At 44.3% G+C, this 24,651-nt stretch overlaps 1 long non-coding RNA gene across 2 annotated transcripts in view; it reads right to left on the bottom strand.

The window, feature by feature from the left end:
• Positions 1 to 1,533: 1,533 nt before the first annotated feature.
• The window catches only part of LOC143818327 (uncharacterized), a 157,793-nt gene continuing 134,675 nt past the window's right edge, over positions 1,534 to 24,651 (bottom strand). Inside the window, exons 3-4 of one of the 2 annotated variants that reach the window (XR_013224466.1) lie at positions 2,101 to 2,167; positions 1,534 to 1,555 (exon numbers count right to left, since the gene is read on the bottom strand). This is a non-coding gene — a long non-coding RNA (uncharacterized LOC143818327). Of the gene's footprint in view, positions 1,556 to 2,100; positions 2,168 to 24,651 lie in introns of those variants that run through there. The other variant, XR_013224467.1, reaches the window with a different exon arrangement.

Below are 24,651 nucleotides of genomic sequence, written 5' to 3'. Positions count from 1 at the left end.
ATAAAAGCAAAAATATTGCTGGAAGCTAAGCCTGGTTTCCTGTCTCTTCCCCATTTATTTAGACCTTGCAAGGCACATTGAGAAATGAGCCACTAAAATTAGGGACTAGTGAAATTGAGGCACATATTCTTGTGGTTAGATGGACTATGCGCTTTTTGATCATAAAATGCTAACTTAGTACCTCACATTTTGTTTATGTATTTAACATTAGTAAAGTTCATGCATTTATTAATGAGAATCTGCCCAGGCTTTTATTAGCCCCTCTGAGGGAGCCATAATATAGAGGCCAAAACCCTGATTCCAGTAATGTGTCAGTTGTTTTTGTCATTTTGATAAAATCACTGTTTTATCTGCTGCAGATCTACCAGTTCTCTGAATATTTGTCTTGGCAGAACTCCACCCTCTCTATTGTTTGGCAACTGTCTTCTCATGCATAGTGTGCACAGAAAGGGGGCAATCAATGGTGGGGGGGGGGGCGGGTTTTTACAAATCTCATGAATATTCATGACTGCCTGGCAGCAGGATTACTAGTCCTCTAATGATATATCCTGCTGATAAAACAATGATTTTATCAAAACTACAGCAAGAAGCCCAGTAAGTGACTCATCCCTGGAATCAGGATCTCAATCTCTACATTATACTAGTCAGTGTAGGGGACAGAAACCTGGTGACAGACTCCCTTTAATTCTAGTGTGCCGACACAGTATATTTATATATATTTGTTTACTGGTCATAGTAATTGTCTGCCTGCATATCAGTTTAATACTAAAGGAATGCTGGCCCTTTTTTGGAAGTTTGTATTGGGGTATAGCCCCCTCTCAGGCTGAGCACCCTTATCAATTCCTCTTTCCAGGAACATTTTATTTTGAGTTAAGCATGGGTCACATCTCTTCCACATTTTCATTTCAGGCCTGGCTGGGCACATGAAGACTTCAGGCACTAGAGTTAGGGACAAGCCAAACTGAGGTCACCTTGGCATGGTTAGATGGCTTTTACACTTTTTGATCCAAAAATGATAACTAAGTACCTAGCGTTTTTTATATATATTGCAATAGTGGATATTTTGTTCCCATTCCGACTATTCCCATTGTGTTCATATGACAATAAGGTGGTTATGTGCCAAATATTTGAATGTACTGTATATTTGAATATGTAAATGAATATTTGCTCTTATCTAAGAGTAGAATAGGAAAGGGGGAGATGTTGAACTCAGAGATGTATATATACTAGTTTACAACTTACTTTACTGTTTTCATGTAAAAGGCTGTTAAATTGCTGCTGGGCCTTATAGGGAAAATTCTGCTCTATCCGCCCATAGAGAATGATTGACCGTGACCCTAGTTACAAAATCATGCAGGAAAAGCTGCCAATCACCCAGTTTACTAGAGAATCTAAATTCACAGCACACTCATGAGTTCACGGTGAAAAAAGTTTCTTTTATTCAAGTCCATGTAACAAAATCAGGGTATAAGGGAGCAAAACAAGTGGTAATGCAAAAAGCGACTAGAGCTATGATAGACGTTTCGACCCGTCCTGGGTCTTAATAATTGAGTCGCTGAAAGAAAAAAGGCAACAGGTGAGAATAAAGGCAAATAACATGACATAAGTAATATATTAGGAAAAATACAGAAACATATAGAGCAAAACTCAAGTGTTGCAGGTAAAAATGTTGGAACTATACAACAAAATAAACAGTAAAAAATAAAAACAAAAAATGAAAATTAAAATTAAAGATAAAAATAAAAACTGAAAAAAAACCCTGAAAAAATATTCATTGGTGTGCTAAGTGTGAAAAAATATAAAATATAAAGCAAGTTAATAGGCTTAGTTGGTAGGGTATCATGGTGGCAAGAAAAGCTGACCAGGGAATGCAGGAGGGAGGATAGAGGCAACATGAAGGCAGTGGTGATCGTTTAGGCCACTTTCACACTAGTCCGTCGGTTCGGGCCATCGCAAACCGTCGGCCCGACGTACCGACGGACAGTGTGTTACAGTAGCACAACGTGGGCAGCGGATGCAGTTTTACAACACATCCGCTGCCCCATTGTAATGTCCGGGGAGGACGTCCATCACACAAAGCAAGTGTGAAAGTAGCCTTACCTTTATCATGTAGGTAGGTAGCATAGGAAAAAGTAAGGAGTTCCTTGAGAGATCCTCAGAGGGGATGCTGTAGAAAAGAGTGGAATTAATGCACATGATCCAGATATTTACGTTGAAGCACCTACGTGGACGGACTATATACATTTAACGCTGGCTGCTAGAAATGCTGGTGACCTGTTGTGGATATAAAAGGTAGGCATGCTGTTAGGGTCAGAGTACAGCCGGGTAATAGCGCTGTCAGGGCAAGTTATATGAATATAAGGGCAGTTACCTGAGTAGCGGCACTCCCGCTGACAGGCTTCCTCTAACCCTTATAGCATGGAAACAGCTTTTCATATGAAACGTTACACTTCTAAGTTGATCTGGCCATATATATGAGATAGCTGTTGGCCAAATACTCGTTCAGCAGACAGATATCAACCCTATTATAAACATGACTATAAACGTTCTAGTGTTTTTCATGGTTGGAGAGGAGAAAAATGCTGCAGGACACCTCTGACAGCAGCTTCAGTACCCTGAAAACAAAACTATCAGTTGTTGAAATTCCAATAGCCTGATCCTTCTCTCCCCCCCAGCATCTGTCTGGGGAGAGTCAGGAGGTCCCATAAATATCATCCAGTCATCCAGTCCTTGGTTTGCTCAGCTGTCTTTCATCTAATATATATGGATGCCTTCAGTGTCTCATGCGATCCTGTGTTGCCCACAGATAGCTTTATAAGGGATTGGGCAAATCTGCTTTAAAAGACCAAAATGAGAACAAAGCAGATAGCTGGTCACACAATAATGTTTAGGATTGTGTGTATTTTTGTCTTTTTTCAGATCTCACGTCACCATTGGGTGCTTGTTCAGTTGCTATTAGGCATGCACCTTATTTTGGCATTTGAGTGACTGTTATGGACCGGGGGGGCAGGTTATTTCCAGCCATTATTTTTAGCCATTAAACCATCTTTTAGGGCAGGCGTTTTATCATACTGGGCATGTGTATTTAACCCTTTTTTGGTGGTGCGGTGCTGTGGCCTCATTATGGGCCTTTGGTGTGTACAGGGATATGTTACATCCCCTTGCTTTTAATGTTTTTAAGTGTTCTGTCATTTGCATATTTGTGTAATAAAGCTGTTACCTTGTATTTACATGGTGGTGACTCCCGTTTTTTCAGGCCTATCTTTTCTCCTTATATATAAATTACAGACATCACTTACAGTAAGCAAACTAATGTTGACAGACTGATACAGAGGGGTGAAGACACTGCCCTTGCGGGCTTACATTCTACAGGATGGTGGGGAAAGAGACAATAGGTTGGGGGGTTGCGGCAGCTCTGGTGTTGGTGAGGGGGAACTCCGGTGGTGGTGAGGAGGCAGCAGGGTCGTTGCAGGCTGTAGTCTTTCTTGAAGAGGTGAGTTTTCAGGTTCCATCTGAAGGATCCGAATGTGGTTGATAGTCAGACGTGTTGTGGCATAGTCTTGGAGGCGATAAGGTGAGGAGTGAATAAGTGTGGATGAGAAAAGGAGGTCTTGAGAGGACTGGAAATTACGTGAGGGAAGATATCGGGAGATTAGGTCAGAGGTATATGGAGAAGACAGGTTATGGATGGCTTTGTATGTCATTATTAGTAATTTGAACTGGATACGCTGAGGGAATGGGAGTCAGTGAAGAGATTTGCAGAGGGGAGAAGTGGTGGAATAGCGAGGAGAGAGATGAATTAGTCAGGCAGCAGAGTTAAGGATGGACTGGAGAGGTGCGAGAGTGTAAGCAGGGAGGCCACAGAAAAGGATGTTGCAATAGTTGAGGCGGGAGATGATGAGGGCATTCACAAGCATTTTATTAGATTGAAGATTGAGGAAAGGCTGAACTCTGGAGATATTTTTGAGCTGGAGGCGACAGGAGGTGGATAGAGCTTGAATGTGCGGTTTGAAGGACAGGTAAGAGTAAAGGGTTACTCCGAGGCAGCAGACTTCTGGTACGGGGGAATGCGTGATGTCATTAATGGTGAAAGATAGATCAGGTAAGGAAGATCTGTGAGGTGGAGGAAAGATGATGAGTTCAGATTTGTTCACAGTGAGTTTGAGGAAGCGAGAGGAGAAGAAAGAGGATATGGCTGATAGACACTCCGGGATTCTGGACAGCAGAGAGGTGACGTCTGGGTCAGAGAGGTAGATCTGAGTGTCATCAACATACAGATGGTACTGGAATCCATGGGACTTTATGAGTTGTCCCAGTCCAAGTGTATAGATTGAGAAGAGTAAGGGTTCTAGAACAGAGCCTTGGGGGACTCCAGCAGAGAGAGGGTGGGATGAGGAGGTAATGTGGGAGTGGGAGATGCTGAATGTGTGGTTGGAAAGGTATGAGGAGATCAAGGATAGGCCGAGCTCTTTGATGCCAAAGGAGGAGAGGATCTGTAGTAAGAGGCAGTGGTCAAGCATGTCCAAAGCAGGGAACAGATCTAAAAGGAGAATAGAGTATTGTCCATTAGCTTTGGCTGTATGTAGGTCGTTAGTAATTTTGGTCAGGGCAGTCTCAGTGGAATGATGGGGATGGAAACCAGATTTTAAATTGTCAAAGAGCAAGTTAGATGAGCGGTGGGAGGAAAGTTCAGCGTGGACGCGCTGCTCCAGGAGTTTGGAAGTGAAAGGGAGCTGCGATATTGGGCAATAGCTAGACATAGCGGTTGGGGCTAGGGTTGGATTTTTAAGAATAGGCGCAATTTTGGCATGTTTGAAAGCAGAAGGGAAGGTACTACAAGTTAGTGATAGGTTGAAGAGATGGGTTAGGGATGGGATAAGTGTGGTGGAGAGATGGGGAGGAGGTGGGATGGGATGGGATCTAGTGCACAAGTGGTGAGGTGTGATTTGGAGAGTTGACAATTAAGCTCTCCTTTAGTGATGTTGGACAGGGAGGTTATGGAGTTTGGGCAGTGGTCTAGTACACAAAGGGGTTGTGGTGGTTGAACAATAAAGTCTTGCCTTGTTTGGTCGATCTTATTTTTGAAGTGTGTGGCAAAGTCCTCAGCAGAGATGTAGAAGGTTGGAGGAGGCAGTGGTGGGCGAAGGAGGGAGTTAAAAGTTTTGAATAACTGTTTCGGGTTGGTGGATAGGGAAGATACAAGGGTTCTGAAGTAGGCCTGTTTAGCAGAGGTGAAGGCAGATTTGAAAGTGAGCGTTGCCTGTTTCAATGCAGTGAAATAATCTTGCTAATTTGTTTTCTTCCAACGCCGCTCTGCAACCTGGGACACTTGTCGGAGCTATTTAATGATGGTATTGTGCCAGGGTTGTCTATTGATAAGTCGCACTCTGCCATGAACAAAAGGGGTGACCGTGTCAATAGCTGATGCAAGAGTGGCAATGTAGAAAGCAGCGGCACTTTGCAAAACAACAGTCACACTTTTGGGAGCAGAATAGGGAATTTATTTAGTGGGTGTCAATTGAACCTTCAGTATGATTAATATACCCAGTAAATGACTTTCATAATTCTGTATTTTGCACATACAGAGCTATGCACCCATATTTCATTCCTCTTGAAGGGTACAGGGGAAATGGTAAAAAATATACAGTTCCTCCACATGACAAATGTTAAAACATAACTATAAAAAGGCAGCCTGTGTCAATGAGATCTTCCTTCCACAAAGTGCAGTTAATGAGCAAAATGTGGATGTAAATATTACACTTCCTTTTCAGATGAGAAACAGGGAAATGTAAGTTGGAATTTAGTTTTGTGTTTGATGTGAGAAGCACATTCTTGATCCTTTGAACCTTTCTAGAAACAGACTAAAATATGGAATACATAGCAATTACAGTGGTCAAACAATTTCTGTAAGTCTTCACAAGGTTGGCACACACTGTTGGTGGTATGTAGCCCATTCCTCCATGCAGAACTCCTCTAGAGCAGTGATGCAGTGATCTGCATTAAGGAATGGGCCAACATACCACCCACAGTGTGTGCCAACCTTGTGAAGACTTGCAGAAAATGTTTGACCACTGTAATTGCCAACAAAGGATGTATAATAAAATATTGAGATGAACTTTTGTTAATGACTAAATACTTATTTTCACCATAATTTGCAAAAATAAATCTTGCAAAATCAGACAATGTGATTTTCTGGATTTGTTTTCTCATTTTGACTCTCATAGCTGTGGTATACCTCTGATGTCAATTACAGGCCTCTCTCATCTTTTTAGAGCTTGCACAATTGGTGGCTGACTAAATACTTTTTTCCACACTGTACCGCAATTGAAAAAAATCAGCTGCAGACTTAAAGCATATTTGCTTGTGAATTCTTCACCAAAATATGCATATTTTACATAAGGGATAATTTATTGATTGCTGGGTGTTTAACTGCTAGGACCCCAAGTAATTCTCAGAACAGTGGTCTGGAACCCGAGAATGGGGCTCTCTGAATGGAGCAGAGGAACACATGCTTGACCGTCGTTTGAGTTATTGTATATGGAAATAGCCTTCTTTTTGGCATTCTTCAGCAGTCCATCAGACAATGGATGCAGGGGCAGCCAAATACAGAAGGGGGACCCTGTGCAAGAACAGTATATGAGCCTTTCTTTGTGTCTGACAACAGTTGCTTATTGTTTTAGAAGTAGAAGTGGGTCCCGTTACCTTTTGTGCCCGTGTGAGTGGTCAGGTTGCACTAATACGTGTGCATACCTCTGCTCAGTTCAGAGGGGATTCTGCTAAGTCTTGGTCTCGGGATTTAGCATCCAACTCTTGAGATCATTGGGGTTCTCAGTTATCAGATTCCCCCCCTTCTTCTTTCACCGTGATCGGTAAGTTATCTCCTATCTTATGGAGAGGGGGTAATTTTCAATTGTGGGAATGACCCACTAAGAGAAGCTTCAAGTTTGCTCTAGCTATAGTTCTACTCTTTCTGGATTCATAAAACCTCTGTCCTTCCCTAACAAACTCTATGGCACTCTGTGGTATGCTCTATGGCACACATTGCCTGGCTCCTTCTTCCTCCCTCCCCAGTGTATGTACTGCATTGCAGAGGTTCTGCCCCATTACTCTATTCGGGCACTGGAATGGTAATTACACATTAGGTGAAGCTCTCTAGATGTTGTCACCATGTAAAGGTCAATGCACCTGTTTGGCTCTAGAACCGGAGGCTGAACTCCCCAGATACAAACACAAGTGCTCTCCTGGATATGCTAACCCACTCTGGTCTGACTAGAAATAAAAATATGAGCGACAATAGTGTTAAAGTTGTCTCTGGAAGTGACATCAAGAGCTTTATCAAATGGATTTCCCTGATCAAGCAGATAGATATAAGCCTAATGTTATCATGCCCAGTGACAAAGCACAACACAGCTGAATGGAGTTTTGTCTCCAGTGACGAATCATATTTCAGAGTCTGATGGATTAATCCCAGTTTGGTAGATGTCTTAAGAACGATCTCTTCCAAAATTGAATGTGGCTCCTTTAACCTAACATCTTGTTATGTCACATCAAACCATGTCTACCCATTCCTCTATTAAGGCTCATTAGTCAAAGGTTTACCTGTGCGTGTGTATAGCAAAAGCTATGTGTCACACATAATTACGAAAAATGAAGATTTCGCTGGGACAACCAAAGGGACTAGACCACAAAGGAGGATGGCTTACCAAGGCCATTCCCAAAAATACCTACTTTGGGTGGTTGCTGGCCATTTCTGGAGGCGAGGCTTATATATTCAGAATATTACATTCTAAATGTTGGTATGTATTAACATGTATCTAAGGAACTTGCACTGTCTTCATATATTATTGCAAAAATGTTCATACTTTAGTTCAAATGTGTTGTGAATCACTGTCTAAAGATACTTAGATCCCACTCAAATGATCTAATGTAAAGATGTAACTTTTTTTGTAATTTTTTTTTAAATATTATAAAATATTTTATTTATTTACCAACATTATATTTGAAGGACCATGGTGCCTTCTGTTAAGTATTAACTTAGTAGTTACTGACTGACTAAATAAATAAAAACACCCACATCCATAACCTTCAGGTTGGCTACTTGTGTATTGTTACTGTGTTTGCAGTACTTGATGACTATGCGTCTGTAAGAATTATATTCATGGGTGCTTTACCATCGGCATTCTGCCATAATAATGAGGTAATGTTGAGTCAACAAGTCATCTTCACCTTTTTAATAACAAGCAGTCACCTGGAGACAGGCTTGATTGAATTTTACAAGCTTCAATTGTTTGATATCTAATTCCAAATAAATATTTTGCAGTTAAGTCTATTATACTTGCTTAGGCTGTTGTATAAAACAAGCAAAAAAAAATTATATATATATATATATATATATATATATATATATATATATATATATATATATATATATATTGTAGGGATCTGTACTCACTCAGCTGCAGTTGAGGCAGGCACAGGAAGCAGTATTATTGGAATGTCCAAGCAAGTTTATTAAACTGCATAAACCGCTCTAGATAGAAAAACAAATGAACAGCCTTTTCCGGCACAAGATGAAAATAAACAGAAAATAAACAGTCCATAAAGCACTGCTCAGGTTAGTGTCTTCAGCAACACACACATGGGGGTCTCCACACCTCTAGCCACAGACACCGAATGAGGCAATTGGCCTCCTTTTTATTAGGCAAGCCACGCCCCTGGGGTGGGGATATGTGAGCGGTCATTCCCACCTATCTCTTATGACCGCTCGTAAAATCCAGCCCTGGAGTAGCCCAAACAAATCTCTCAGCACTGTATGTGCTGGAGCATACTTCTGAACTCACATCACCGCAGCTAATAGCCTCAATGACACCTATCTTCCCTCAAGGACTTGTCCTCCTGACATCTTATAATACAGTGCGTCCATAAAGTCATGGTGCACTTTTGACCAGTCACAGAATCTATTTATAGTTTACATTTTGGCGCCCTTTCTCTGGCCCAATCATATCAGACCTGTTCATGAGGAGAGATAACAAGAACCAATCAAACAACACAAACTCATTTAAGCTGTTGCTGAACCCCCAGTCAGATTAACCCCTGAAAAACTGAACTCTGATTAATATACTGCCAGGTATGTAACATCATGCAACCACAAGCTTATGCCAGCTGTGTGGTTTTCCATGCCAGTCGAGATGTGGATGGTACAGAGGAAAGTTCATTGTGTTCTGTGGCTCTCTAAATTGGAATCTGAGACAAAAGTGCTACATGATTATAGGCGCGTTTATAACAAAGCGCCACCACATAAGAATAGGAATAAGCAGTGGAAGGAAACCGGCAGTTTGGTGGAGAAACCCCGTGATAGGCCCATTTTTTTTGTGGAGCAGTCTGTGACAGCAACCAAGTATCTTGACATGTTGGAATTGTATGCAGTGCCACAATTTCCAGAAAGTGTCATCTTTCAACAGGACAGCGCTCCTCCACACTACACCACCATTGTTCGTGAGTTTCTGGATAGAACATTCCCCTAGCGGCGGACAGGCAGGGGTTCTGTCAAGCCATGACCACCACGATCTGACACCCTTAGACTTTTTTGGGGGGGGTTATGTGAAGCAACATGTGTACATTGAACGTATCAACGACATTAATCACTTAAAACAGAGAATCACAGAGGTTATTCACTCTGTTACACCAGATGTCCTTACCCATGTGCGGCAAGAACTTCACTATCGTTTGGATGTGTGTAGGGCAGCAAATGGAGCCCACTTCAAACTGCACTGAATAGGTATGAAACTGGGAGATTTTACATTTCTATCGTTTTTTGTTGCTTTCTAATGACTGGTCAAAAGTGCACCATGACTTTACGGACACCCTGTATATAATACGAATATCCTATAAAGTTGTGCTCAAAAGTTTACATACCCAGGCAGAATTTTTGCTTTTTTGGCCTTTTCTCAGAAAATATGAATGATAACGACAAAACTTATTCTCCACTCATGGTTAGTGGTTGGGTGAAGCCATTTATTGTCAAACTACTGTGTTTTCTCTTTTTAAAGCATAATGACAACCGAAAACATCCACCACACAGGTGGTGTGTTGCTTTTGTGGCATAGGGTGCACCACCGCTAGTTATACATTCGACGATAAGGCCTCTTTCACATTTCCGTCGGTATGGGCCCGTCGCAATGCCTCGGGCTGACGTACCAATGGACGTTGTGAATTCTCTGCACGACGTGGGCAGCGAATGGATGCATCCACTGCCCATTCTGCAGTCTGGGGGGAGGGGGCGGAGTTTCGGCAGCGCCTGCGCGGTCGAAAATGTCGGACCCGTCGCACAAAAAAACATTACATTGAACGTTTTTTTGTGACGACGGTCCGTCAATTACCGATGCATCCAGTGCACGACGTATGGAACGTGTGTCCATACGTCGCGATGCATCGGTAATACAAGTCTATGTGTAAAAAAAGCATCCTGCGGGCAACTTTGCAGGATGTGTTTTTTGCACAGAACGATGCATTGCAACGTCTTCAGAAAGACGGAAGTGTGAAAGAGGCCTAAGGGGTCACCATGTCATACCCCAGCTGTTGTGAACTCCGTTTTCAGGCTCCCTCTTGTGGTCACAGATGGTATTGTGTGACTTTGGTTTTTTGGCTCCCCCTGGTGGTTTGGTTTATTATCCTGCGGGTCTGCTGGATCAGCTGCCTCGTTATTCACCAGGGAGGCTCCTATTTAGCTCTGCTTCACTTCCACTTGTTGCCAGCTGTCAATGTATTCAGTGCTATTCTGATTACTCCTGATTATCTCGTTTTCTGCCTCTTCAGGATAAGCTAAGTTCTGTTTGAATATTTTTTGCTCATCTGCCTGCAATATGATTTCTGTGTATGATGAGTCTAGTCCAGCTTGCTAACATGTGATTTCTTTTTGCTGGTAAGCTCTGGGGTATGGAGTTGCTTCCCCCGCACCGTTAGTTGGTGCGGGGGCTCGAGCAATCTCTGCGTGGATATTTTGAATAGGGTTTTTTATTGACCGCACAGTTTCCTTCCTATTTTCTGCTATCTAGTATTAGCGGGCCTCATTTGCTAAATCTGATTTCATCTCTGCGTTTGTGCTTTCCCCTTAACTCACCGTTAATATTTGTGGGGGGCTATTCTATATCTTTGGGGTCATTCCACTGAGGCAAGTGAGGACTTACTTTCCCTCCAGGAATAGTCAGTTTCTCAGGCCGTGACGAGACGTCTAGGATTTTTAGGTAACGTTCCACGGCTGCCTATAGTTGTTTGCGGATAGGATCAGGTTGCGGTCAATCTAGTTACCACTTCCCCAGAGCTAGTAGTCTGTTCAGTTACTTAGCTAGTCCGACCTGCGATCCTTGCCACTAGGATCATAACAGTACAGCCGGCCTATAAAGTGTTAATTGCATGGCAGAAGCAGGAGAAAAGAAGCTTGGATTTCTTTTTTTTTATAATTTTTTTATTTTGCTGCCGTGTGTCTAGCTGCTGTGTGTCTGGCTTCTCTCCTCCTCTTAATCTTGGTGTGGCTCTGAGTTCAGCTGCTGATATGGATATCCAGAGTTTAGCCTCCAGTGTAGATCATCTTGCTGCAAGGGTACAAAGTATTCAGGATTTTGTTGTGCACAGTCCTATGTCAGAGCCTAGAATACCTATTCCGGAGTTGTTTTCTGGAGATAGATCTAGGTTCCTGAATTTTAAGAACAATTGCAAGTTGTTTCTTTCTTTGAAACCTCGTTCCTCTGGGGATTCTGTTCAGCAAGTTAAGATTATTATTTCTTTCTTGCGTGGCGATCCTCAAGATTGGGCTTTCGCATTGGCTCCAGGGGGTCCTGCATTGCTCAGTGTGGATGCGTTTTTTCTGGCCCTTGGATTGCTCTATGAGGAACCTAATCTTGAGAACCAGGCTGAAAAAGCGTTGTTGGCCCTCTCTCAGGGGCAGGATTATGCAGAGGTGTACTGCCAGAAATTTCGGAAATGGTCGGTGCTTACTCAATGGAATGAGTGTGCCCTGGCTGCAAATTTCAGAAAAGGTCTTTCTGAAGCCATTAAGAATGTCATGGTGGGGTTCCCTATGCCTGCAGGTCTGAATGAGTCAATGACTCTGGCCATTCAGATTGATCGGCGTTTGCGGGAGCGCAAACCTGCGCACCATTTGGCGGTGTCTTCTGAACAGACACCTGAGTCTATGCAATGTGATAGAATTCTGACCAGAAGTGAACGGCAAAATTATAGATGGCAAAATGGGTTGTGCTTTTACTGTGGTGACTCAGCTCATGTTATCTCAGCATGCTCTAAGCGCACAAAAAAGATTGATAAATCTGTCACCATCAGTACTTTACAGCCTAAGTTTATTTTGTCTGTTACCCTGATTTGTTCCCTGTCATCTTACCCGGTTATGGCTTTTGTGGATTCAGGTGCTGCCCTGAGTCTGATGGATTTGTCATTTGCCAGGCGCTGTGGTTTTGTTTTGGAGCCTTTAAAATTCCCTATTCCACTAAGGGGAATTGATGCTACACCATTGGCTACGAATAAACCTCAGTACTGGACACAAGTGACCATGTGCATGACTCCTGTTCATCAGGAGGTGATTCGCTTTCTTGTATTGCATAATTTGCATGATGTTGTCGTGTTGGGCCTGCCATGGTTGCAGACTCATAATCCAGTCCTGGATTGGAAAGCAATGTCTGTGTCAAGTTGGGGTTGTCAGGGAATTCATGGCGACGCTCCTGTGGTGTCAATTGCTTCATCCACTCCTTCTGAGGTCCCTGCGTTTTTGTCAGATTACCAGGATGTATTTGATGAGCCCAAACTCAGTTCTCTACCTCGTCATAGGGATTGTGATTGTGCTATAAATTTGATTCCTGGTAGTAAGTTTCCTAAGGGACGACTGTTATGGTTCTCAATGGCAAGAGAACAAAGCCCAGCAAACATAAGAACTAGCTCTTTGAAGGATGGAAACTAAACTGACCATGAACTAAACCTACCGCAACAACTAACAGTAGCCGGGTAGCGTAGCCTGCGTTTTATCCCTAGACGCCCAGCGCCGGCCGGAGGACTAACTAATCCTGGCAGAGGAAAATATAGTCCTGGCTCACCTCTAGAGAAATTTCCCCGAAAGGCAGACAGAGGCCCCCACAAATATTGGCGGTGATTTTAGATGAAATGACAAACGTAGTATGAAAATAGGTTTAGCAAAATTGAGGTCCGCTTACTAGATAGCAGGAAGACAGAAAGGGCACTTTCATGGTCAGCTGAAAACCCTATCAAAATACCATCCTGAAATTACTTTAAGACTCTAGTATTAACTCATAACATCAGAGTGGCAATTTCAGATCACAAGAGCTTTCCAGACACAGAAACGAAACTACAGCTGTGAACTGGAACAAAATGCAAAAACAAACAAGGACTAAAGTCCAACTTAGCTGGGAGTTGTCTAGCAGCAGGAACATGCACAGAAAGGCTTCTGATTATAATGTTGACCGGCATGGAAGTGGCAGAGGAGCAAGGCTAAATAGCGACTCCCACATCCTGATGGAAACAGGTGAACAGAGAGGATGATGCACACCAGTTCAATTCCACCAGTGGCCACAGGGGGAGCCCAAAATCCAATTTCACAACAGTACCCCCCCCTCAAGGAGGGGTCACCGAACCCTCACCAGAACCACCAGGGCGATCAGGATGAGCCCTATGAAAGGCACGGACCAAATCGGAGGCATGAACATCAGAGGCAGTCACCCAAGAATTATCCTCCTGACCGTATCCCTTCCATTTGACCAGATACTGAAGTTTCCGTCTGGAAACACGGGAGTCCAAGATTTTTTCCACAACGTACTCCAACTCGCCCTCAACCAACACCGGAGCAGGAGGCTCAACGGAAGGCACAACCGGTACCTCATACCTGCGCAATAATGACCGATGAAAAACATTATGAATAGAAAAAGATGCAGGGAGGTCCAAACGGAAGGACACAGGGTTAAGAATCTCCAATATCTTGTACGGGCCGATGAACCGAGGCTTAAACTTGGGAGAAGAAACCCTCATAGGGACAAAACGAGAAGACAACCACACCAAGTCCCCAACACAAAGCCGAGGACCAACCCGACGCCGGCGGTTGGCAAAAAGCTGAGTCTTCTCCTGGGACAACTTCAAATTGTCCACTACCTGCCCCCAAATCTGATGCAACCTCTCCACCACAGCATCCACTCCAGGACAATCCGAAGATTCCACTGTTGTGAATTTGGATTCTGGGCTCCCCCGGTGGCCGCTTGTGGAATTGGACTTGTCATCCTCTTTCCTGTTTCACCTGATTCCATCAGTAGTGGGTGTCGCTATTTAAGCTCATTTCTCTGGTGGTTTCTTGCCGGTCAACAATGTTATCTGATGCCTCTCAGTGCTTGTTCCTGCTTCTAGACTACTACTAGATAAGTTGGACTTTTGTCCATGTTTTGTTTTGCCTATTTGTTCCAGTTCACAGCTGAAGTTTTGTTACTGTGTCTGGAAAGCTCTCGTTGATCAGGGATTGCTACTCTGGCGTTATGAGTTAATGCCAGAGTTTAAGGTAATCTCTGGATGGTGTTTTGTTAGTGTTTTTCTGCTGACCATGAAAGTATACTATCTGTCTTCTGCTATCTAGTAAGCGGACCTCAAATTTGCTAAGACTATTTTCCTGCTGCGTTTGTTGTTTCATCTGAACTCACCGTCATTATATGTGGGGGGCTACTGTCTTCTTTGGAATATTTCTCTAGAGGTGAGCCAGGTCTTATATTTCCCTCTGCTAGCTATTTAGGTCTTAGGCCAGAGCTGGGCATCTAGCGTTAAATAGGAAATGCTACCTGGCTATTTCTAGTTGCGCGGCAGGCTTAGTTCATGGTCAGTATAGTTCCATCTTCCGAGAGCTTGTCCCTCTATAGGCTTGCTATGATCTCTGCCTGCAGAGATCATGACAGTTTGACCGGCCATAAAGTGTTAAAGACCCAGGTTGAGAAAGGAGAGTTATAAGAAGTCTGCTGAAATTTTTTTTTTTTTTTTTTTTTTCCTCCAGTCTGCCTTGCTGCAGTCTTTTCTCTCTCTCTCCTCCTAATCTCTGTATGCTCTGTGTGCACCTGACAATAATGGATCTCCAGAGTGTAACTGCGGGTTTGAATAATCTCATCACGAAAGTACAAAATTTACAAGATTTTGTGGTACATGCTCCGGTATCTGAACCGAGAATTCCTTTGCCGGAGTTCTTCACAGGGAATAGAGCTAGCTTCCAGAATTTCCGAAATAATTGTAAGCTTTATTTGTCCCTGAAGTCTCGTTCAGCTGGAGACCCTGCTCAGCAGGTTAGGATTGTGATTTCCTTGCTCAGGGGTGACCCTCAAGATTGGGCCTTCTCATTGCCAGCAGGGGATCCTGCGTTACGCGATGTGGATGCGTTTTTTCTGGCCTTGGGCTTGCTTTATGAGGAACCTCATTTGGAACTTCAGGCAGAAAAAACTTTGATGGCACTATCTCAGGGGCAAGACGAAGCTGAAGTTTTCTGCCAAAAATTCCGTAAATGGTCTGTGCTTACTCAGTGGAATGAGTGCGCCTTGGCGGCAACTTTCAGAGAAGGTCTCTCTGATGCCGTTAAGGATGTTATGGTGGGGTTCCCTTTGCCTGCAGGTCTGAATGAGTCCATGACAATGGCTATTCAGATTGATAGGCGTCTGCGGGAGCGCAAACCGGTGCACCATCTGGCGGTGTCTATGGAAAAGACGCCAGAAAGTATGCAGTGTGATAGAATTCTGTCCAGGAGCGAGCGACAGAATTTTAGACGGAAGAATGGATTGTGTTTCTATTGTGGGGATTCTACTCATGTTATATCAGCATGCTCTAGGCGTACAAAGAAGCTTGATAAGTCTGTTTCCATTAGCACCATTCAGTCTAAGTTTATTTTGTCTGTAACCCTGATTTGCTCTTTGTCATCCATTGCCACGGACGCCTATGTTGACTCTGGCGCCGCTCTGAGTCTTATGGATTGGTCCTTTGCCAATCGTTGTGGTTTTGATTTAGAGCCTTTGGAGACTCTTATTCCTCTGAAGGGGATTGACTCCACCCCATTGGCTAATAATAAACCACAATACTGGACACAAGTAACCATGCGTATCAATCCGGATCACCAGGAGATTATTCGTTTCCTGGTGCTGTATAATTTACATGACGATTTGGTACTGGGATTGCCATGGTTGCAGTCTCACAACCCAGTCTTGGACTGGAGAGCAATGTCTGTGTTGAGCTGGGGATGTAAGGGTATTCATGGGGACGTACCTTTGGTTTCTATTTCGTCGTCCATTCCCTCTGAAGTCCCTGAGTTCCTCTCTGATTATCAAGACGTCTTTGACGAACCCAAGCTTGGGTCGTTACCTCCGCACCGTGAGTGCGATTGTGCCATAGATTTGATACCGGGTTGTAAATATCCAAAGGGTCGTTTGTTTAATTTGTCTGTGCCGGAACATGCTGCTATGCGGGAATATATAAAGGAGTCTTTGGAAAAGGGACATATTCGTCCATCTTCTTCTCCCTTGGGAGCTGGGTTTTTCTTTGTCTCAAAAAAAGACGGCTCTTTGAGACCATGTATTGATTATCGGCTTCTGAATAAGATCACTGTTAAGTATCAATACCCATTGCCATTGCTTACTGATTTGTTTGCTCGTATAGAGGGTGCTAAGTGGTTCTCTAAAATTGATCTTCGTGGGGCGTATAATTTGGTGCGGATCAGGCAGGGGGATGAGTGGAAGACCGCATTTAATACGCCCGAGGGCCACTTTGAGTATTTGGTCATGCCTTTTGGTCTTTCTAATGCCCCTTCAGTTTTCCAGTCTTTTATGCATGATATTTTCCGCGATTTTCTGGATAAATTTATGATAATATATCTGGATGATATTCTGATTTTTTCTGATGACTGGGACTCTCATGTCCAGCAGGTCAGGAGAGTTTTTCAGGTTCTGCGGTCTAATTCTTTATGTGTGAAGGGGTCTAAGTGCGTTTTTGGGGTCCAGAAAATTTCCTTTTTGGGGTATATTTTTTCTCCCTCTTCCATTGAGATGGATCCCGTCAAGGTGCAAGCTATTTGTGACTGGACTCAGCCCTCCTCTCTTAAGGGTCTTCAGAGATTTTTGGGCTTTGCCAACTTTTACCGCCGATTTATTGCTGGTTTTTCGGATGTCGTTAAACCACTGACTGATTTGACCAGACAAGGCGCTGATGTTGCTAATTGGTCCCCTCATGCTGTAGAGGCCTTTCAGGAGCTTAAGCGCCGTTTTGCCTCTGCCCCTGTGTTGCGTCAGCCTGATGTGAATCTGCCTTTTCAGGTTGAGGTTGACGCTTCGGAGATCGGAGCTGGGGCAGTGTTGTCGCAGAAAGGTTCCGACTGCTCCGTCATTAGGCCTTGTGCCTTCTTTTCTCGCAAATTTTCGCCCGCAGAGCGGAATTATGATGTCGGGAATCGGGAGCTTTTGGCCATGAAGTGGGCGTTTGAGGAGTGGCGCCATTGGCTCGAGGGGGCTAGACATCAGGTGGTGGTATTGACTGACCACAAAAATTTGATTTATCTTGAGACTGCCAGACGCCTGAATCCTAGACAGGCGCGCTGGTCTTTATTTTTTTCTCGCTTTAATTTTGTGGTGTCATACCTACCGGGTTCTAAGAATGTTAAGGCAGATGCCCTTTCTAGGAGTTTTGACCCGGACTCTCCTGGTAATTCTGAACCCACAGGTATCCTTAGGGAGGGAGTAATTTTGTCGGCCGTTTCTCCTGATCTGCGGCGGTCCTTGCAAGGGTTTCAGGCGGATAGACCGGATCGTTGTCCGCCTGATAGACTGTTTGTTCCGGATGATTGGACCAGCAGAGTCATCTCTGAGGTACATTCTTCTGCATTGGCAGGTCATCCCGGAATTTTTGGTACCAGGGATTTGGTGGCAAGATCCTTCTGGTGGCCTTCTCTGTCACGAGATGTGCGAGTCTTTGTGCAGTCATGTGACGTTTGTGCTCGGGCCAAGTCTTGTAGTTCTCGGGCTAGCGGACTGCTGTTGCCCTTGCCTGTTCCTAAGAGGCCTTGGACACACATCTCGATGGATTTTATTTCAGATCTGCCTGTTTCCCAGAAGATGTCTGTCATCTGGGTGGTCTGTGACCGTTTCTCTAAAATGGTCCATTTGGTTCCTCTGCCCAAGTTGCCTTCTTCTTCTGAGTTGGTTCCTCTGTTTTTTCAGAATGTTGTCCGATTGCACGGTATTCCTGAGAATATTGTTTCTGACAGAGGTACCCAATTTGTGTCTAGATTTTGGCGGGCATTCTGTGCTAGGATGGGCATAGATTTGTCTTTTTCGTCTGCTTTTCACCCTCAGACTAATGGCCAGACCGAGCGGACTAATCAGACCCTTGAGACATATCTGAGGTGTTTTGTCTCTGCTGACCAGGATGATTGGGTTGCTTTTTTGCCATTGGCAGAGTTCGCCCTCAATAATCGGGCCAGTTCTTCCACCTTGGTGTCCCCGTTTTTCTGTAATTCGGGGTTTCACCCTCGATTTTCCTCCGGTCAGGTGGAATCCTCGGATTGTCCTGGAGTGGATGCGGTGGTAGAGAGATTGCATCACATTTGGGGGCAGGTTATGGACAATTTGAAGTTGTCCCAGGAGAAGACTCAGCGTTTTGCCAACCGTCATCGTCGTGTTGGTTCTCGGCTTTGTGTTGGAGATTTAGTGTGGTTGTCTTCTCGTTTTGTCCCTATGAGGGTCTCTTCTCCTAAGTTTAAACCTCGGTTCATCGGCCCTTATAGAATATTGGAGATTCTTAATCCTGTTTCTTTCCGTTTGGACCTCCCTGCGTCCTTTTCCATTCATAACGTTTTTCATCGGTCGTTATTGCGCAGGTATGAGGTACCTGTTGTACCTTCAGTTGAGCCTCCTGCTCCGGTGTTGGTTGAGGGTGAGTTGGAGTACGTTGTGGAGAAAATTTTGGACTCTCGTGTTTCCAGACGGAAACTCCAGTATCTGGTCAACTGGAAGGGTTACGGCCAGGAGGATAATTCTTGGGTCAATGCATCTGATGTTCATGCTTCTGATCTTGTTCGTGCCTTCCATAGGGCTCATCCTGGTCGCCCTGGTGGATCTGGTGAGGGTTCGGTGCCCCCTCCTTGAGGGGGGGGTACTGTTGTGAATTTGGATTCTGGGCTCCCCCGGTGGCCGCTTGTGGAATTGGACTTGTCATCCTCTTTCCTGTTTCACCTGATTCCATCAGTAGTGGGTGTCGCTATTTAAGCTCATTTCTCTGGTGGTTTCTTGCCGGTCAACAATGTTATCTGATGCCTCTCAGTGCTTGTTCCTGCTTCTAGACTACTACTAGATAAGTTGGACTTTTGTCCATGTTTTGTTTTGCCTATTTGTTCCAGTTCACAGCTGAAGTTTTGTTACTGTGTCTGGAAAGCTCTCGTTGATCAGGGATTGCTACTCTGGCGTTATGAGTTAATGCCAGAGTTTAAGGTAATCTCTGGATGGTGTTTTGTTAGTGTTTTTCTGCTGACCATGAAAGTATACTATCTGTCTTCTGCTATCTAGTAAGCGGACCTCAAATTTGCTAAGACTATTTTCCTGCTGCGTTTGTTGTTTCATCTGAACTCACCGTCATTATATGTGGGGGGCTACTGTCTTCTTTGGAATATTTCTCTAGAGGTGAGCCAGGTCTTATATTTCCCTCTGCTAGCTATTTAGGTCTTAGGCCAGAGCTGGGCATCTAGCGTTAAATAGGAAATGCTACCTGGCTATTTCTAGTTGCGCGGCAGGCTTAGTTCATGGTCAGTATAGTTCCATCTTCCGAGAGCTTGTCCCTCTATAGGCTTGCTATGATCTCTGCCTGCAGAGATCATGACATTCCACCTGACCAGAAGAAAATCGAGGATGAAACCCCGAATTACAGAAAAAGGGAGACACCAAGGTGGCAGAGCTGGCCCGATTATTGAGGGCAAACTCCGCCAAAGGCAAAAAAGCAACCCAATCATCCTGATCTGCAGACACAAAACACCTCAAATATGTCTCCAAGGTCTGATTCGTCCGCTCGGTCTGGCCATTAGTCTGAGGATGGAAAGCAGACGAGAAAGACAAATCTATGCCCATCCTAGCACAGAATGCTCGCCAAAATCTAGACACGAATTGGGTACCTCTGTCAGAAACGATATTCTCCGGAATACCATGCAAACGGACCACATTTTGAAAAAACAGAGGAACCAACTCGGAAGAAGAAGGCAACTTAGGCAGAGGAACCAAATGGACCATCTTAGAGAAACGATCACACACCACCCAGATCACAGACATCTTCTGAGAAACAGGAAGATCCGAAATAAAATCCATCGAGATGTGCATCCAGGGCCTCTTCGGGATAGGCAAGGGCAACAACAATCCACTAGCCCGAGAACAACAAGGCTTGGCCCGAGCGCAAACGTCACAAGACTGCACGAAGCCTCGCACATCTCGAGACAGGGAAGGCCACCAGAAGGACCTTGCCACCAAATCCCTGGTACCAAAGATTCCAGGATGACCTGCCAACGCAGAAGAATGAACCTCAGAAATGACTTTACTGGTCCAATCATCAGGAACAAACAGTCTACCAGGTGGGCAACGATCAGGTCTATCCGCCTGAAACTCCTGCAAGGCCCGCCGCAGGTCTGGAGAAACGGCAGACAATATCACTCCATCCTTAAGGATACCTGTAGGTTCAGAATTACCAGGGGAGTCAGGCTCAAAACTCCTAGAAAGGGCATCCGCCTTAACATTCTTAGAACCCGGCAGGTAGGACACCACAAAATTAAACCGAGAGAAAAACAACGACCAGCGCGCCTGTCTAGGATTCAGGCGTCTGGCGGACTCAAGATAAATTAGATTTTTGTGGTCAGTCAATACCACCACCTGATGTCTAGCCCCCTCAAGCCAATGACGCCACTCCTCAAAAGCCCACTTCATGGCCAAAAGCTCCCGATTCCCAACATCATAATTCCGCTCGGCGGGCGAAAATTTACGCGAGAAAAAAGCACAAGGTCTCATCACGGAGCAATCGGAACTTCTCTGCGACAAAACCGCCCCAGCTCCGATTTCAGAAGCGTCAACCTCAACCTGAAAAGGAAGAGCAACATCAGGCTGACGCAACACAGGGGCGGAAGAAAAGCGGCGCTTAAGCTCCCGAAAGGCCTCCACAGCAGCAGGGGACCAATCAGCAACATCAGCACCCTTCTTAGTCAAATCAGTCAATGGCTTAACAACATCAGAAAAACCAGCAATAAATCGACGATAAAAGTTAGCAAAGCCCAAAAATTTCTGAAGACTCTTAAGAGAAGAGGGTTGCGTCCAATCACAAATAGCCTGAACCTTGACAGGATCCATCTCGATGGAAGAGGGGGAAAAAATATATCCCAAAAAGGAAATCTTTTGAACCCCAAAAACGCACTTAGAACCCTTCACACACAAGGAATTAGACCGCAAAACCTGAAAAACCCTCCTGACCTGCTGGACATGAGAGTCCCAGTCATCCGAAAAAATCAAAATATCATCCAGATACACAATCATAAATTTATCCAAATAATCACGGAAAATGTCATGCATAAAGGACTGAAAGACTGAAGGGGCATTTGAAAGACCAAAAGGCATCACCAAATACTCAAAGTGGCCCTCGGGCGTATTAAATGCGGTTTTCCACTCATCCCCCTGCTTAATTCGCACCAAATTATACGCCCCACGGAGATCTATCTTAGAGAACCACTTGGCCCCCTTTATGCGAGCAAACAAATCAGTCAGCAGTGGCAACGGATATTGATATTTAACCGTGATTTTATTCAAAAGCCGATAATCAATGCACGGCCTCAAAGAGCCATCTTTCTTAGCCACAAAGAAAAAACCGGCTCCCAAGGGAGATGACGAAGGACGAATATGTCCCTTTTCCAAGGACTCCTTTATATATTCTCGCATAGCAGCATGCTCAGGCACAGACAGATTAAATAAACGACCCTTAGGGTATTTACTACCCGGAATCAAATCTATGGCACAATCGCACTCCCGGTGCGGAGGTAATGAACCAAGCTTAGGTTCTTCAAAAACGTCACGATATTCAGTCAAGAATTCAGGAATCTCAGAGGGAATAGATGATGAAATGGAAACCACAGGTACGTCCCCATGCGTCCCCTTACATCCCCAGCTTAACACAGACATAGCTTTCCAGTCAAGGACTGGGTTATGAGATTGCAGCCATGGCAATCCAAGCACCAACACATCATGTAGGTTATACAGCACAAGAAAGCGAATAATCTCCTGGTGATCCGGATTAATCCGCATAGTTACTTGTGTCCAGTATTGTGGTTTATTGCTAGCCAATGGGGTGGAGTCAATCCCCTTCAGGGGTATAGGAGTTTCAAGAGGCTCCAAATCATACCCACAGCGTTTGGCAAAGGACCAATCCATAAGACTCAAAGCGGCGCCAGAGTCGACATAGGCATCCGCGGTAATAGATGATAATGAACAAATCAGGGTCACAGAAAGAATAAACTTAGACTGTAAAGTGCCAATTGAAACAGACTTATCAAGCTTCTTAGTATGCTTAGAGCATGCTGATATAACATGAGTTGAATCACCGCAATAGAAGCACAACCCATTTTTTCGTCTAAAATTCTGCCGTTCACTTCTGGACAGAATTCTATCACATTGCATATTCTCTGGCGTCTTCTCAGTAGACACCGCCAAATGGTGCACAGGTTTGCGCTCCCGCAGACGCCTATCGATCTGGATAGCCATTGTCATGGACTCATTCAGACCCGCAGGCACAGGGAACCCCACCATAACATCCTTAATGGCATCAGAGAGACCCTCTCTGAAATTCGCCGCCAGGGCGCACTCATTCCACTGAGTAAGCACAGCCCATTTACGGAATTTCTGGCAGTATATTTCAGCTTCGTCTTGCCCCTGAGATAGGGACATCAAGGCCTTTTCCGCCTGAAGTTCTAACTGAGGTTCCTCATAAAGCAACCCCAAGGCCAGAAAAAACGCATCCACATTGAGCAACGCAGGATCCCCTGGAGCCAATGCAAAAGCCCAATCCTGAGGGTCGCCCCGGAGCAAGGAAATCACAATCCTGACCTGCTGAGCAGGATCTCCAGCAGAGCGAGATTTCAGGGACAAAAACAACTTGCAATTATTTTTGAAATTTTGAAAGCAAGATCTATTCCCCGAGAAAAATTCAGGCAAAGGAATTCTAGGTTCAGATGTAGGAACATGAACAACAAAATCTTGTAAATTTTGAACTTTCGTGGTGAGATTATTCAAACCTGCAGCTAAACTCTGAATATCCATTTTAAACAGGTGAACACAGAGCCATTCCAGGATTAGAAGGAGAGAGAGAGAGAAAGGCTGCAATATAGGCAGACTTGCAAGAGATTCAATTACAAGCACACTCAGAACTGAGGGAAAAAAAAAAAAAAAAAAATCTTCAGCAGACTTCTCTTTTCTCTCCTTTCTCTGTCAATTAATTTAACCCTTTTTTGGCCGGTCAAACTGTTATGGTTCTCAATGGCAAGAGAACAAAGCCCAGCAAACATAAGAACTAGCTCTTTGAAGGATGGAAACTAAACTGACCATGAACTAAACCTACCGCAACAACTAACAGTAGCCGGGTAGCGTAGCCTGCGTTTTATCCCTAGACGCCCAGCGCCGGCCGGAGGACTAACTAATCCTGGCAGAGGAAAATATAGTCCTGGCTCACCTCTAGAGAAATTTCCCCGAAAGGCAGACAGAGGCCCCCACAAATATTGGCGGTGATTTTAGATGAAATGACAAACGTAGTATGAAAATAGGTTTAGCAAAATTGAGGTCCGCTTACTAGATAGCAGGAAGACAGAAAGGGCACTTTCATGGTCAGCTGAAAACCCTATCAAAATACCATCCTGAAATTACTTTAAGACTCTAGTATTAACTCATAACATCAGAGTGGCAATTTCAGATCACAAGAGCTTTCCAGACACAGAAACGAAACTACAGCTGTGAACTGGAACAAAATGCAAAAACAAACAAGGACTAAAGTCCAACTTAGCTGGGAGTTGTCTAGCAGCAGGAACATGCACAGAAAGGCTTCTGATTACAATGTTGACCGGCATGGAAGTGGCAGAGGAGCAAGGCTAAATAGCGACTCCCACATCCTGATGGAAACAGGTGAACAGAGAGGATGATGCACACCAGTTCAATTCCACCAGTGGCCACAGGGGGAGCCCAAAATCCAATTTCACAACAGACGACTTTTCAATTTGTCAGTGCCGGAGCATGCTGCTATGCGGAGTTATATAAAGGAGTCTTTGGAGAAAGGACTTATTCGCCCCTCCTCCTCCCCTCTTGGTGCGGGGTTCTTTTTTGTGGCTAAGAAGGATGGTTCCTTGAGACCTTGTATTGATTATCGCCTTCTAAACAAAATCACGGTCAAATTTCAGTATCCTTTGCCATTGTTATCTGATCTGTTTGCTCGCATTAGGGGGTCTAGTTGGTTCACCAAGATAGATCTTCGTGGTGCGTATAACCTTGTGCGTATTAAGCAGGGTGATGAATGGAAAACTGCATTTAATACGCCCGAAGGCCATTTTGAGTACTTGGTGATGCCTTT

Source organism: Ranitomeya variabilis, chromosome 3 (genome assembly GCF_051348905.1).
Source record: "Ranitomeya variabilis isolate aRanVar5 chromosome 3, aRanVar5.hap1, whole genome shotgun sequence".
In the NCBI taxonomy this organism is placed as follows: domain Eukaryota; kingdom Metazoa; phylum Chordata; class Amphibia; order Anura; family Dendrobatidae; genus Ranitomeya; species Ranitomeya variabilis.
The sequence above is the reverse complement of the archived record's forward strand: the minus strand, read 5'-3'. Positions and strand labels throughout refer to the sequence as shown.